Here is a 16,466-nt window from a genome sequence, read left to right as displayed (position 1 = left end):
TTGTGTAATTATGTGTGATTTATGATGGTGAGCATGAGTGGTGATTCCAAAATATTGGATGGTGATTTTTTTTATTTAATTTTATATATTTTAAAATTATTTATTTAAATATTTTAAATTTATATAATTTGTTTTTTATATTAATATTTAATATATAAACACTTTTTTTCGTGAATGACTAAAATATTTTGGAATTAATTGGAAAGGATATATCGATGTAGAAATTTGATACAGGAAGATAATATATTTTTTCCTTGTTTTAAACTACAACACCCTTGATTTCCCTATATACATCATTTTCCCAACAACATCATTTTCCCAACAACATCATCTATCACTTTCTTCTAAAAGATCAACAAGGACTCCTTGACGTCATACTTCAGCTTCTGTAAGTTACGCTGCACGGCGAATTGAATCATTGGCGGCGGCCCGCAAGCCAACGCAAGAATGTTGCCGGAGCCCACCGGGATGTGATCCCGGAGTATAGTTTCCGTGATGTGACCTAAGCTATATTGACATCCTTGCCTTATCGATTCATGCACTACGTTCCATACTTTCAACAGGTCATGTTTCTTAGCCCAACAGTCGAGCTCGTCTTTCATCAAAACCCGTCTTCGGTTCGGTTTGCGTACACGACGTACATCTCTGTCTCGTCCTTGGTGTCTTTTAAAATAGCTTGGATAACTTGATCGATCGGGGTGATCCTGGTTCCGCCGGCTAACATTGCTAGTTTCTTGGCAAACTTGGGTTTGCCATGAACCAAAAAGTTGCCTCGACCGGTGTATTCAATATGACCCAAAGGACTCTTCACGTCTAGTGAAGAACCGAGTGGGAGAGAGTCCAAATATTGCAACATTAGCCCACCATTAGGGAATTTCGGGTGCACCCCTTTGAAATAAACCTTGACGACTAGATCAAAGTAGCCAACTTTATCAATGGAGCTAGTTGGGGTATAGGCTCTCGTGCAAAGCTTATCATCAATCGTGGCACGTAAAAATATGTGCTTCCCTACGGGCAATCCGAGCACTTGATCTTCCAACAGCAATGCGAATTGAAATCGACGAACATTGTGAGAGCTCGATGTTTTTTCGACGAGTTCGCATGGGATTTTCTCACGTGGAACCAACGCTACCGGTCTTGTGGGCACAGCTTCTTTAATATGAGCTGAAAGGGTCGAGTTTGACACCCCATTAGGTGAGGATGCTGTTGAAAATTAATAAAACACATGGGCTGCTAAGGGGGGCTGCTAAGGGGGCTGCTAAGGGGGGGCTGCTGTAATTTTTTATTTTTTATAATAGGGTTAATTACAATATTAATCCTTAAGCTTCAGCTATAAATACCCTAGCTCATTTAGCTTCAAAATCATCCCAAAATCTTCCAGTTCTCTCTCAAGTGTGTTTTGTAAACACTTGTAATTTTTCTCTTCAGTAAAAGATCTGCAGCAGTCCGGAGACGTAAGCACAATTGGCTGAACTCCGTTATCAATTTTTCGGGTATTATTTTTCGGCTTTTATTTCGTATTCTCACTAATCTGGCTATAGGGAAATTACTTGTTCTCGTTATATTTCCTAACAACTGGTATCATGAGCTTTTGGTTGTGAATTTTACCAATTTTTCTGTGGGTTACTATTCACGTGAATAGTGAATTTCGTGAATAGTGAAATTTTGTCGGCGATACGAATTTGTCGACAGAGGTGTTCAAATACACGGCGGTTCGCAGAAATTGTCAAAAACGATTCAAAGAAGCCAGATTCGAGTGGAAGCGATGGCTGCAGACGAAGGGAAGGTGAAAATTGAAAAGTTCGATGGTGCGGACTTTGGCTTTTGGAAGATGCAGATCGAAGATTTTCTGTACCAGAAAAATCTATATCAACCCCTCTCAGGAAAGCAACCAGAGGGCATGAAGGATGAAGATTGGGCTCTTCTCGACAGACAAGCCCTCGGAGTTATCCGACTGACGTTATCCCGCAATGTTGCTTTCAACATAGCAAAGGAAAAGACCACGGCGGGTCTTATGGCGGCTCTCTCCAGTATGTATGAGAAGCCATCGGCCTCAAACAAAGTTCATTTGATGAGGCGATTATTTAATTTGCGGATGACGGAAGGGGCATCGATGGCACAACACCTAAATGAACTCAACACAATCACAACCCAGTTGAGTTCAGTGGAAATTGAATTCGATGATGAAGTTCGAGCTTTAATTCTCTTATCATCTTTACCAGACAGTTGGAATGCTACTGTTACAGCAGTCAGCAGTTCGTCGGGAAACAGCAAATTAAAATTCGACGATGTTCGGGATCTGGTACTGAGCGAAGAAATTCGACGGAGAGAATCGGGTGAAGCATCAACCTCCTCAGCCTTGCACACGGAGTCCAGAGGGAGAACTTCAGAAAGAAATTCAAATCGTGGCAGATCCAAATCCAGACGGGAAAAATCCAGAACGGGAAAGAAAGATTTTACCTGTTATAATTGTGGCAAGAAAGGTCACTTTAAAAGAGATTGCCGAGCACTGAAGAAAGATACCGGTGCACAGGAATCTGCCAACGTGACAGAGGAGACAGGTGATGCCATGATTCTAAGCGTCAACAGTCCGATTGAATCATGGATCTTGGATTCAGGGGCATCTTTCCACTCCACCCCATGCCAAGAAATCATGGAGAACTATATCAGTGGTGATTTTGGGAAGGTTCATCTTGCTGATGATGAAACCTTGAAGATCGTCGGAAAAGGAGATATCCGACTAAAGCTGCCAAACCAGACCACCTGGAAGCTGACAGGAGTGAGACATATTCCTGGTCTCAAAAGAAATTTGATTTCTGTAGGACAGCTTGATGGAGAAGGATACAGTACAACCTTTTCAGGCTGTGAATGGAAGATTACCAAAGGAGCACTCGTCATTGCTCGTGGTAAGAAGACTGGTACTCTATGTAACCTCAAATTTAGAGAATATCATTGCAGTAGCAGATGCTGATGGAAAATCAAACCTATGGCACCAAAGGCTTGGCCATATGAGCGAGAAAGGAATGAAGATACTTCTGTCAAAAGGGAAGCTGCCGGATCTAAAGAATGTGGATGTCGGACTATGCGAGGATTGCATCTTTGGAAAACAAAAGAAAGTCAGTTTTGCAAAGATTGGCAAGGCACCCAAGGCAGAAAGGTTAGAATTGATTCATACTGATGTATGGGGACCATCCCCAGTTCCATCTCTTGCAGGCTCACTATATTATGTCACCTTCATCGATGATTCAACAAGGAAGGTGTGGGTTTATTTTCTGAAGAAGAAATCAGAAGTCTTCGATATCTTCAGAAAATGGAAGGCCATGGTGGAAAATGAGACTGGTTTGAAAGTCAAGCGGTTGAGGTCTGACAATGGAGGAGAGTACAGAGACAGTAGATTCAGAGATTTCTGCGCAAACAATGGAATCAAGATGGAGACAACAGTTCCCAAGATACCGCAACATAATGGTGTAGCAGAGCGCATGAACAGAACTCTGAATGAACGTGCCAGAAGTATGAGGATACATGCCGGCTTGCCCAAATTTCTATGGGCTGAAGCAATCAACACTGCAGCTTACTTGATCAACCGTAGGCCCTCAGTTCCTTTGGATGGCAGAATACCAGAGGAAGTTTGGAGCAAGAAAGAAATAAACCTTTCACACTTAAGAGTGTTTGGTTGTATTTCTTATGTACACATAGACTCTGCTGAAAGAAGTAAGCTTGATGCTAAGTCCAACAAATGTGCCTTTGTTGGTTATGGCGGTGATGAGTTCGGTTACCGGTTTTGGGACTATGAAAATCGGAAGATCATCAGAAGCAGAGATGTCATTTTCAATGAGAATGTGATGTACAAAGACAGGTCAATTGTAGAATCAAGTAGTTCAAATACCAAAGCTGAAACAAAGGAATTTGCTGAGTTTGAGGAGATTCCTGGAAATGATGTTCAAATCAATCCTGAAGCAGTTCAAGAAGAACCAAGCACACCAGAACTGAGACGCTCCTCCAGAATTCCTAAACCAACCCAACGGTATTCACCTTCTTTACACTACTTGTTGCTGACTGACAATGGTGAACCAGAGTGTTATGATGAAGCAATGCAAGTGGAGGATTCAGTCAAGTGGGAGTCTTCCATGAAAGATGAGATGGACTCGCTTATGTCAAATCAGACGTGGGAATTAGCTGAATTACCACCAGGCAAGAGAGCGCTCCATAACAAGTGGATTTACAGGATCAAAGAAGAGCACGATGGGAGCAAACGTTACAAAGCAAGATTGGTTGTCAAAGGCTTTCAGCAAAAAGAAGGTATTGATTACAATGAAATTTTCTCTCCAGTCGTGAAACTGTCTACAATCAGACTGGTGTTGAAAATTGTAGCTGCAGAAAATTTACATCTTGAGCAATTAGATGTAAAGACAGCTTTCCTTCATGGTGATTTGGAGGAAGAAATCTATATGAGGCAGCCAGAAGGCTTCATAGAGACAGGCAAGAAAAACCTGGTATGCAGGTTGAAGAAGAGCTTGTATGGTTTAAAACAAGCTCCTAGACAGTGGTACAAGAAGTTCGATAGTTTCATGGGTAGTAGTGGTTTTACCAGATGCCAAGCAGATCATTGTTGTTACATCAAGAGGTTCGACAACAGCTTCATTATTTTATTATTGTACGTTGATGACATGCTCGTTGCAGGCTCAAACATGCAAGAGATTATACACTTAAAGCAAAAATTGTCGAAGCAGTTTGCTATGAAGGATCTGGGCGCTGCAAAGCAGATTCTTGGGATGAGGATCAAGAGAGACACAAAGTCGGGGACTTTGATGTTATCACAGGCTGAGTACATCAACAAAGTACTCTCCAGGTTCAACATGCAAGATGCTAAACCAGTAAATACACCTTTAGGTGTTCATTTCAGACTCTCCAAAGAACAGTCACCAAAGACGGAGGAAGAACGTGCACACATGGTGAAGGTGCTGTATGCCTCAGCAATTGGAAGTCTGATGTATGCCATGGTTTGTACCAGACCAGATATTGCTCAAGCAGTGGGAGTTGTTAGCAGGTACATGAATAATCCAGGCAAAATACACTGGGAAGCAGTCAAATGGATCCTCAGATATCTGCGAGGTACCACAAACAAAGCACTTTGTTTCAAAGGTGGAGATACGATACTGACAGGCTATGTAGATGCTGACTTAGCCGGAAATGTTGACATCAGAAGAAGCACTACAGGGTATGTCTATACTCTAGGAGGAACCGCAGTGAGTTGGGTTTCTCAACTACAGAAGATAGTTGCTCTCTCTACAACCGAAGCAGAATATGTCGCTGTTACGGAAGCCAGCAAAGAGATGGTCTGGCTCCAAAGTTTCTTGGAAGAGTTAGGCAAGAAACAAGAAAACAATGTCTTGTATTGCGACAGTCAAAGTGCTATCCATCTAGCGAAGAATCCGTCTTTTCATTCCAGGACGAAGCACATACAATTGAGATATCATTTTATCCGGTCTCTTCTGGAAGATGGGATTTTGAAACTTGAAAAGATTAGTGGAGCTCAAAATCCGGCAGACATGTTAACAAAGACGGTGACCACAGAAAAACTGAAGTTGTGTTCAGCTTCAGTTGGCATGCTAGAATAAAAGACCAGAAATGCTGCTGCATTGATCGAGGTGTGAAGACAGATTAAAATCAGTCTTCAAGTGGGAGATTGTTGAAAATTAATAAAACACATGGGCTGCTAAGGGGGGCTGCTGTAATTTTTTATTTTTTATAATAGGGTTAATTACAATATTAATCCTTAAGCTTCAGCTATAAATACCCTAGCTCATTTAGCTTCAAAATCATCCCAAAATCTTCCAGTTCTCTCTCAAGTGTGTTTTGTAAACACTTGTAATTTTTCTCTTCAGTAAAAGATCTGCAGCAGTCCGGAGACGTAAGCACAATTGGCTGAACTCCGTTATCAATTTTTCGGGTATTATTTTTCCGCTTTTATTTCGTATTCTCACTAATCTGGCTATAGGGAAATTACTTGTTCTCGTTATATTTCCTAACAGATGCCGCCGAGTCGGAAGCATAATCCAATGTGTTCAACTCGCCGATTCGATAACAGTCGACCATGTTCTTAGCTTTGTTGGATTGAATCGCATCAAACTCTTCAGTGCAGTCAGTCCCGGCGTTGATTGAAATAATGTCCGCTCCACCTGGGTGACCCTTGAGGAAACTAGTGCAATCATAGATGTTACCATGTACGACGATCCAAGCCGAATCGACAGAGTTATGTTTCTTGACCTCCGACATGGAAAATGTTTTGGAGGCAGTGTTCATGAAAGGAGACGACACACTCTTCTTTAAACTCGGGTTTGAATCCGCTTTTTCGAGGAATCGTTCCTTAGCCATCCATCCACTGGATTTATTGCCCGACAAAGTTGGGTGCTCGAAAATGATTCTGATTTCTCCTTTGTGCGGTTTGCATATGTTTGTTTTTTTACCCGAAACCAGCAGTTGTTCATCACTCCCTGATACACATGATTAAACCATTTTACACTATAGTAAAAGTAGTTTTTAGCGGTAGATTTAGCGGTGTCTTTACAGCAAACGCCAAAAATGTTTTAAATGTAGCGGCAATTTTGAACAAACGCCGCGATATCCGAATACATAGTGGAGTTTTTTGTGAAAACAACGCTAAAAATGCATATTTTAGTGGCCTTTTTGTAAAAAAAAAAGTCACTATATCCCAGATATATAGTGACTTTTTGTAAAAACGCCGCTAAAATTTACAACTGTATTGGCGTTTAATTAAAAACGCCACTATAAACATATACGTTAGTGGCGTTTTAGAATAAACGCTGCTATATAACGACAAAAGGTGGTGTTTTTTTGCAAAACGTCGCTATAAACTTATGCAATAGTTGCGTTTTTAATTAAAACGCTGCAAAATCAAGTACATTAGTGGCCTTTTGTCATGTAAACGCCGCAAAAGGACAATTATATCTCCCTCTTTCTCCTGCCCGATCTGTAATTCATTTTCCCTCTTTTTCCCTATCTTCCCTCTTCTTTGGTACATCTTCTCCGCCACATGCCATTATTCTTGCCGTCAATCTTCTCGACGCTGCCGTATTCTTTCCGTCAAGTAGTCTTGCAGGCGCTGCGATTTAGGCAACAACTGTTTCTCAAAAGGTAATATAAAATATCTTTAGTTTTAATGATGTTTGCAAATATATTTTTTTTGGTCTGAGTGCAAAAATGTTTTTAGTAGCGAAGGTAAGATTAAAACTAGGAATGGTAGAACGACCCGATCCCGACGGGGAAACCCGAAACCCGACTAAATTCGGGTCGGGTCGGGTTTAAAAAATTTCGGGTAGGGTCGGGTATCGGGGGTTTTTTCGGGGATTTTTTCGGGTTCGGGTTCGGTATCGGGGCAGGGGATCCCCGCCCCGACCCGACCCGATATATATATATATATATATATATATATATATATATATATATATATATATTTTATTATTTATATTTTTAATATTTAAGTGATTTAACCTAGTTTTCTTAGTTCTCTCCCGATCCTCACTTCACTCTCGTATCTGCGGCTGCTCTCTTCGTTCTCCAGAATCCAGATCCAATTTTCTCACCATCAACAAATCTTCCTTTCATCATTCGTTTTCATTTACGAACTACGGTTAAATTGCGCCCGGTAACGTCAGTCGTCAGGTTCGTTCTTCCTTTATGTGTTTACTTTTCTATACATTCGATTCTGCTATTTGATTTTTAGTTTTGTTACTTTCGATAGGGTTGTGTATTTCTATCCTTACCTTCTCAGTTTCCTTTAATTTTGGTTCTGAATCTAGTAGTCACAGTTGAATTTTTGATTAATTATATTTTGAGGGGCTTTTGAATCGGATTTAATCTATGGGACTTTGAAAATATGCTTGTCGTAAAAGTAATGGATAATTTTTCCTTTTGAAAGTTTAAACTTCTCTGCTTCATGGAAACAACTAAAACCCACCCCTTGCCCAGAATTTAGGATTATAGAACAACACTGCTTTCCATTGGTCGGTTAATTTGAGCTAAAGCAAGATTTATTATATGATACTGGGTTTTGTATTTATTTCTCGTATTTAGGTTTTTATTTTGTTAAGGTTATGCAATTGTTTTAAGATTTTCAAATTGTCATGCTTCTGGTCTGCTTCCTGTCTCAACCTGTAGCATTGCCTATTATACCTTTTCTCCTTGCTGTATTGATCTTTTGCTTCTAACACTGATCACTTTATTTTGTTCTTATGAGCATGGTTGGTATGAAGATTTATTTACTGGCTTGGAGTCTTAGGCAGTTTAGTTGTGAATGTTGGATTCTGGTTTGAATTCACACCCAGTCTGAATGGGCAATTGGAAGTTAGAACACTGTTTTCAATAAAAAATATTTATGATCACTAATTACAAACTATACAGTGAATCAATGAGTATCAGATGAGTAGCAAGAACTACCCCACCCTTTTTTAGGGTGGGGGCTATAATTAGTAAATAATGATGTCCCTTCCTCCTTTCATGTCTAGTTACATCCTTTGTATTATGAATTTAGTAAGCATCCTTTCATGGCTATTTGTTTCTTGTGGTTGCACACTTTATGTTCAAGTCTTTTTGGTGTCATCACTTTCTCCATCTTTTCCTATTATTATACATTTATTAGGATTTTTCTGTTTTTATGTTGGATGTAAAAACTATTTCTTATGGATGTGTATGAGAATTACATTGTAGCAATCATATATGTTACATCTATAATCCTTTATTACTTGATAACTTGTGTCATTTGGTTGTTTAGGTACCTTTTACCGTTGTTGCTTCAGTATGATTCAACTGCAGAGGAATGAGGAATCTGATATAGCAAAGTCCCATGGTGTTGGTGCTAGCATTCAAAAGAAGAATGGGAACGATGTTTGGAACTGTTGGAAATTGTGATGTTTGGAACTGTTAGATGAGGTAAATTGTGATATGGAAATTGTGATGTTTGGAACTGTTGGTTGAGGAATCTCTATATTTCTTTGTCAACATTACTACTTTGACGTGAATGATTGCTAATATGATTTGATGTGGTCTTTTAATCTTATTGAATTTAATAGCTAGTCGTCTAATCTCTGCAAATTTACACAATGTAACATACTGGGAACTTTAAAATGGACTTTTAATTCACAATTACTTCAGCAGGTTTGATTATGGATTATCTAACACCAACATCAAACCACTTTTGAAATTTGAATAACCATCCTTAAACAATAACATAAATTATGCCAATTTTTGTAAATGATTGACATACAGTATTCGGGTCGGGGTCGAGGTCGGGTACGGGTACAAAATTTTGGGTCAGGTTCGGGGACGGGGCAAAAAAAAATCCCCGACGAGGCGCCCCGATAAAAAACCCATCCCCGAACCTGAAATGAATCTTCATCCCCGACCCCGACCCGATCCCCAATGAGTTTTTTATCGGGGCGCCCCGTCGGGGATTTTTTTTGTCCCGTCCCCGAACCCGACCCAAAATTTTATACCCATACCCGACCTCGACCCCGACCCGAATACTGTATGTCAATCATTTACAAAAATTGGCATAATTTATGTTATTGTTTAAGGATGGTTATTCAAATTTCAAAAGTGGTTTGATGTTGGTGTTAGATAATCCATAATCAAACCTGCTGAAGTAATTGTGAATTAAAAGTCCATTTTAAAGTTCCCAGTATGCTACATTGTGTAAATTTGCAGAGATTAGACGACTAGCTATTAAATTCAATAAGATTAAAAGACCACATCAAATCATATTAGCAATCATTCACGTCAAAGTAGTAATGTTGACAAAGAAATATAGAGATTCCTCAACCAACAGTTCCAAACATCATAATTTCCATATCACAATTTACCTCATCTAACAGTTCCAAACATCACAATTTCCAACAGTTCCAAACATCGTTCCCATTCTTCTTTTGAATGCTAGCACCAACACCATGGGACTTTGATCAGATTCCTCATTCCTCTACAGTTGAATCATACTGAAGCAACAACGGTAAAAGGTACCTAAACAACCAAATGACACAAGTTATCAAGTAATAAAGGATTATAGATGTAACGTATATGATTGCTACAATGTAATTCTCATACACATCCATAAGAAATAGTTTTTACATCCAACATAAAAACAGAAAAATCCTAATAAATGTATAATAATAGGAAAAGATGGAGAAAATGACACCAAAAAGACTTGAACATAAAGTGTGCAACCACAAGAAACAAATAGCCATGAAAGGATGCTTACTAAATTCATAATACAAAGGATGTAACTAGACATGAAAGGAGGAAGGGACATCATTATTTACTAATTATAGCCCCCACCCTAAAAAAGGGTAGGGGTAATTCTTGCTACTCATCTGATACTCATTGATTCACTGTATAGTTTGTAATTAGTGATCATAAATATTTTTTATTGAAAACAGTGTTCTAACTTCCAATTGCCCATTCAGACTGGGTGTGAATTCAAACCAAAATCCAACATTCACAACTAAACTGCCTAAGACTCCAAGCCAGTAAATAAATCTTCATACCAACCATGCTCATAAGAACAAAATAAAGTGATCAGTGTTAGAAGCAAAAGATCAATACAGCAAGGAGAAAAGGTATAATAGGCAATGCTACAGGTTGAGACAGGAAGCAGACCAGAAGCATGACAATTTGAAAATCTTAAAACAATTGCATAACCTTAACAAAATGAAAACCTAAATACGAGAAATAAATACAAAACACAGTATCATATAATAAATCTTGCTTTAGCTCAAATTAACCAACCAATGAAAAGCAGTGTTGTTCTATAATCCTAAATTATGGGCAAGGGGTGGGTTTTAGTTGTTTCCATGAAGCAGAGAAGTTTAAACTTTCAAAAGGAAAAATTATCCATTACTTTTACGACAAGCATATTTTCAAAGTCCCATAGATTAAATCCGATTCAAAAGCCCCTCAAAATATAATTAATCAAAAAATCAACCGTGACTACTAGATTCAGAACCAAAATTAAAGGAAACTGAGAAGGTAAGGATAGAAATACACAACCCTATCGAAAGTAACAAAACTGAAAATCAAATAGCAGAATCGAATGTATAGAAAAGTAAACACATAAAGGAAGAACGAACCTGACGACTGACGTTACCGGGCGCAATTTAACCGTAGTTCGTAAATGAAAACGAATGATGAAAGGAAGATTTGTTGATGGTGAGAAAATTGGATTTGGATTCTAGAGAACGAAGAGAGCAGCCGCAGATACGAGAGTGAAGTGAGGATCGGGAGAGAACTAAGAAAACTAGGTTAAATCACTTAAATATTAAAAATATAAAATAATATATATATATATATAATCGGGTCGGGTCGGGGCAGGGATACCCTGCCCCGATACTGAACCCGAACCCGAAAAAAAACCCCGATACCCGACCCGACCCGAATTTAGTCGGGTTTCGGGTTTCCCCATCGGGATCGGGTCGTTCTGCCATTCCTAGGCATTTTACAATATTGTTCTAGTGAAAGTTAATTTTTAAGTTCTTTTCTAATGAAAATATTCGGTGGTGGGGATATATTTTGCTACTGTACAATTTTGAATTTCCCTTTTAAATAAAATGTTAGGTAAAACTAGCAAGGAAAATATGGTAAGATCTGCTTTCTGTTAATATGAAGACGATGAGTTGCATTTTGCATGTTTGGAAGCATGATTTATATCATGGCTGGAGTATGCAAAGCTCATGGCATGGTCTTGTTTTCTTTTACTTTTTCTTTTTTTGCATTAATGCCCATAAAGATGTGTACATGTGAGTACATGCAGTCTAAGGCCTTGTATGATGGCCTACTAAATTCGCATGTGATCTCTAGCATAAGTCTATAGGTTAATCATGAAACATGTGTTGCACACAAATACGGACGTAGGATTTTATGCTGGGTGCAAACTTATAAAATTTTGTGGGGCGAAAACATATTATCAATAGAAAGTTCAAAGAAAATACACAATAAATTCACAATAAATTTTCTAGGATGCTTTGGCTGTTTACCTTTTTCTTTTTATCAATGTACCCGCTAGCAGTGTGTATGAATTTGTTTTGATGCACAAACTTAGCTAATAGGGAAGATTGGTAATTGAGTACATTGCTTCAAGTATTGATCAATGTTATGGTGAGGCAAGTTGTTGAACTCTCTTTCGACATAAAACAGATCGTAATTACTCGAGATACTTACCATATAGATTGTGATATGGTCGATGGTGGAATTGGCACCTCTAATAATGTTGTAAACATTTATAAGCTTAATTATCTTAAGCTTATTGTAGTTGTCTAGTTTATGTAGAAAGCTGTAACATGATTACTGATGTTAGCTTCCATGCAGGTGGTTTGTGCCCCATGTCAATTAGGCTTTAAAATAGTTTATGTAGAAAGTTGTAACATGATTACTGATGCTAGCTTCCATGAAAACTAGTGGGTGAAATTTCACTTGGTTCGGGCCTCAAAGTAGGAGCAGGATAGATAGGTTTTTACTGGATGAATTTTGGCTTGTTGAGTTTAAAGATATGGTGCAATTAGGATTGAAGATGATGGTTTCGGATCATGTTCTAGTGCTACTTTTGGCAGATAATGATGATTAGGGGGCCGAACTATTTAAATTTCTAAATGGTTGGATCATGAAAGAAGGTTGCAGGCAAGTTATTTCAGAATTATTTAGGAAGTAGGCAATAACATCAATTTATCGATAAAATTAAGATTGAAGAATGGTTTTTGAAAAAAATGGAATATGAGATCTTGTGAGAATTTTGATGTGAAAGATGAAGAAGGGCAACTGATGGACGATGGATGGGACAAAACTCAGAATATGGATGAGCTTACAGAACAGATGGGTTTTCTTAGATCAGATAACAAGAGGGTCTAATCTTTTGTTGCATTTCATTAATTGGAGTTAAACCTGGAAGTTATATTCTTTCTTTTTTTTTTTTTTTGACATGATCCTTAAATTTTGGGCATTGGAAAACGATGAATCCCTTAATTATTTGTGGTGTTCTCTCACACGTATAGACATTGTTTTCTCTTTTTGTTCATTTCACTTTAACTTTTGCCAGTCAAATTTGGTAATCGGTGAGTTATTGAACATGATTGATATGTATGGACAGAGTAAGAGAAATTATCGTCGGAATGTCTACGTGGCGTATTTGCTCTGACAATGGATTAAATTATCGTTGAGAGGCTTTCGGTCCGTTCTTGCCGTCGAAACCCGATGATGACCCGAAAGGAACTCCTATTGCATCATACCCTTCCATGGCCGATCTCCTACTTCAAGGTAATAATCTCTTAATCTTTCCGCCGCTATATTTTTATTTTGTACTCTAAAATTTCATAGATCGTACGCGGGATGTTCGATGCTTATTGAGAACGATGATAGAGGAGTGGATAAATACCCGATGTTTAGAACCGGGTTGGGGAAATATGTGGCGTTGAAAAAATCTTCTAATGCAAAAGCATTATCTATCCTCGATGAAGACGACATTGCCTCTACTGTTACTCCAAGTAAACACTTCTTTCTTTTACTTTAATATTATTTTGTTTAATGTTTGATTCAGTTCCCAAGCCACCTCTAATCAAGTTTCAGACTGTAGGTAGAAGGTAGTTATCTGTTTGAAGTGAAGCACTGAAGCGCGCAAGGAGTCTTCTTGGTGAACCGGAGCTAGGGGATTTATTTGGTGAAATTGATGAAGAGTTTCTCCATATACAATTTACACGGAGGAAAGACTTAATGATGTTTCATCAAACAAAAAATTGTTTTTTTTTTACTTTCTTTCCCCACGAAAGAGCAATGAAGACTAAATTCTAGTGAACAATATATATTTTTTAATTAAAAGTGAAAGAACCTAGACTAAATTCTAGAGAACAATGTCAAACAACATTACATTTAATTTTAATGTTTATAAGTTTTAATTTATTTTGCTGTTAAGTATTTTTCTGCATGACTTGTGTCTTAATTAAAATGTATGGATGTTGTTAATTAGATAAAGCTACATGATATTAAATTTAGGTGATGTAGAACATAAATGAAAGAATTGTCCGTCTAGCTCAGTTGGTAGAGTACAAGGCTCTTAACCTTGTGGTCATGGGATTGAGTCCCACTGAGGGCAATTCATAATGTAGGTCTTCCACGGAAGCTGCTCTCAACCTGGCGTTGAGGGCAGCCTACTACCCTACCTCCCTTTTACCCCACATATGGGAATAAGGTCAGCTAATTTTAAGAACATAAATGAAATATGCAAAATCAATTAATTTTAGCTAAAGAAAGGTAATTAGCGGCGTTTGTTCCAAAAATACAGCTATAGATATGACCTTTTATGGCGTTTGTTCCAAAAACGCCGCTATAGATCTAACCTTTTACGACGTTTGTCCCAAAAACGCCGCTATATATCTTGACCTTTTGCGGTGTTTGTTCAACAAACGTCGCTATAGATCTCGACCTTTTGCCGTGTTTGTTCCAAAAATGCCGTTATAGATCTCGACCTTTTGCGGTGTTTGTTCCAAAACGCCGCTATATATATCAACCTTTTGCGATGTTGTTCCAAAAACGTCGCTATAGATATCAACCTATTGCAGCGTTTTTTGTTCTCAAACGCCGTCATCTTTTGTGGCACTGGTATGGCTAGCGCTTTTTGCGGCGTTTTTCCTATCACCATAAGTTCTTTTAGCGGTGCTTAAAAATGCCTCTAAAGAACTAAAAAACGCCGTTGAAACTCAGTTTTACTGTAGTGTTAGGGTCAAATTATACTTTTAGCCCTTCTAGTAATCCATTTGTACGACTTACCATAACATTCCAAATGAGCTTCTCGGGCTGGGTTTTGAGGGTTTCATCTCATACACGAATCGCGATCTCTTTGGCTCCCAAAAGGTCAAGCACTTCGACCTGCAGTGACCAAAAGCACCAGCACCATTATTTACCATATTTGTTCGCCTTTTCCGGTTGGTCTAACGAGCATACTTTCCAGGTTTCATCGTCTTCCATTGTTACCTCCACACGTGTTACCTTTTTCCCACGACCTTTTATTGATTATTCAAACAGAATCAAAACATAACGTTATCGTTAAGTATCATTTTGGAAATAAAAAAAAAGTAATAATTGGGTTATCAAAACATATACTAAGTAATAAGTGGATGACTAAATAGGTAGTTTACCCAACAAAACTCACCCGAATATGCATAACCTTTCAAAGTGTACGACCTCTGAGTCGTCCACGAGTTGATGGGTAAGATCTCTTCATGGCAAGGCGTCGTGATCACCGAGTTGATGTTTAACTCATTGATAACGCATTTCAGCTTATCAAGCTGCAAATATTACACCATCATGCTCGTTGGATCCAGTCATCGGGGGTGCATTTAGGGGTGATCATTCAATCGATTCGAGTTGAATCGAGTAAAAAAAAATTCGAGTTATTCGAGTTGACGAATCCTATTTCATAACTCAGAGTTGACTTGAAATTTTTTCGAGTCGAGTCGAGTTAATAAAATTTAAGTCGAGTCAAATTTTTGAGTTTCTATTTAAATTTAATTATAAATATTTATGATATTATTTGATTCTAAATAAGCAATATCATCAGAAATGATCATTTTCTCTTCATTACGTAGGAGTCGTGTCGTTTCCAACATCAAATTTTCTCTAGGAAATCAGATTTCCTCAACAAGAATGAAAAATGTTGTCTTCATATACATAGTCATTCAAAAGTGGCTAGTTTTCCTCATCATAAAGGAACAACGTCGTCAACAAACATCGATTGTATCATTTAAGATTGTTTCTCTTGAAAAAAATTCATCTTGCTTGTCACAGTTTCCCTTGAAACACAAAACAAATTTTGCCTCTCTCGGGGGAATTTTACCTCAAAAGCAAAAAAAAATTATCTCATATGAGATAATTTCTTTGAAACTAATTTTTGTCTCACTCGAAAAAGTTTCTTTTGGAACCCTAAGCATTGACATAGTTTCTCTTGAAACAAATTCTTCCTTGCATAAAATTTCTTTCTCTTGAAAAAATGAATTTTGACATTGCAATTTTCAATCCTTTTGAAATTGTTTCCTTTGAAACAAAACCATGAACATTATCTTTTAAAATAAATATCTTTTTTAGTCTCACTGAAACAACATCAATTTTTCAAAACAAAAGACGTAACTGACCGAAAAATGTTGTCTGGTTGTCTTTACCCTATTGGTGTTATTATACCAATGGGTAAAAAGGAGCAGCTGTTGACACCATTTTTTGTCCGTCGTTTTAATGATAATGATAATGATAATAATAATAATATAATTTATTATTATTATTATTATTATTATTATAAAATTTTATTTTTATTTTGAAGGCTCAAAATACAAACTCATTCACCCTTTAACCCAATCCAAAAAACAATAACCAACCCACCAAGCCCAATTGAAACCTTAGTTATCCCTAACCCTAACCTAAAC

At 37.8% G+C, this 16,466-nt stretch overlaps 1 pseudogene; it reads right to left on the bottom strand.

The window, feature by feature from the left end:
- Positions 1-344: 344 nt before the first annotated feature.
- Positions 345-16,260, bottom strand: LOC120191130 (annotated as a pseudogene).
- Positions 16,261-16,466: the final 206 nt, after the last annotated feature.

This window comes from Hibiscus syriacus, unplaced genomic scaffold, assembly GCF_006381635.1.
Source record: "Hibiscus syriacus cultivar Baekdansim isolate YM2019G1 unplaced genomic scaffold, ASM638163v2 tig00116965_pilon, whole genome shotgun sequence".
Lineage (NCBI taxonomy): Eukaryota > Viridiplantae > Streptophyta > Magnoliopsida > Malvales > Malvaceae > Hibiscus > Hibiscus syriacus.
The sequence above is the reverse complement of the archived record's forward strand: the minus strand, read 5'-3'. Positions and strand labels throughout refer to the sequence as shown.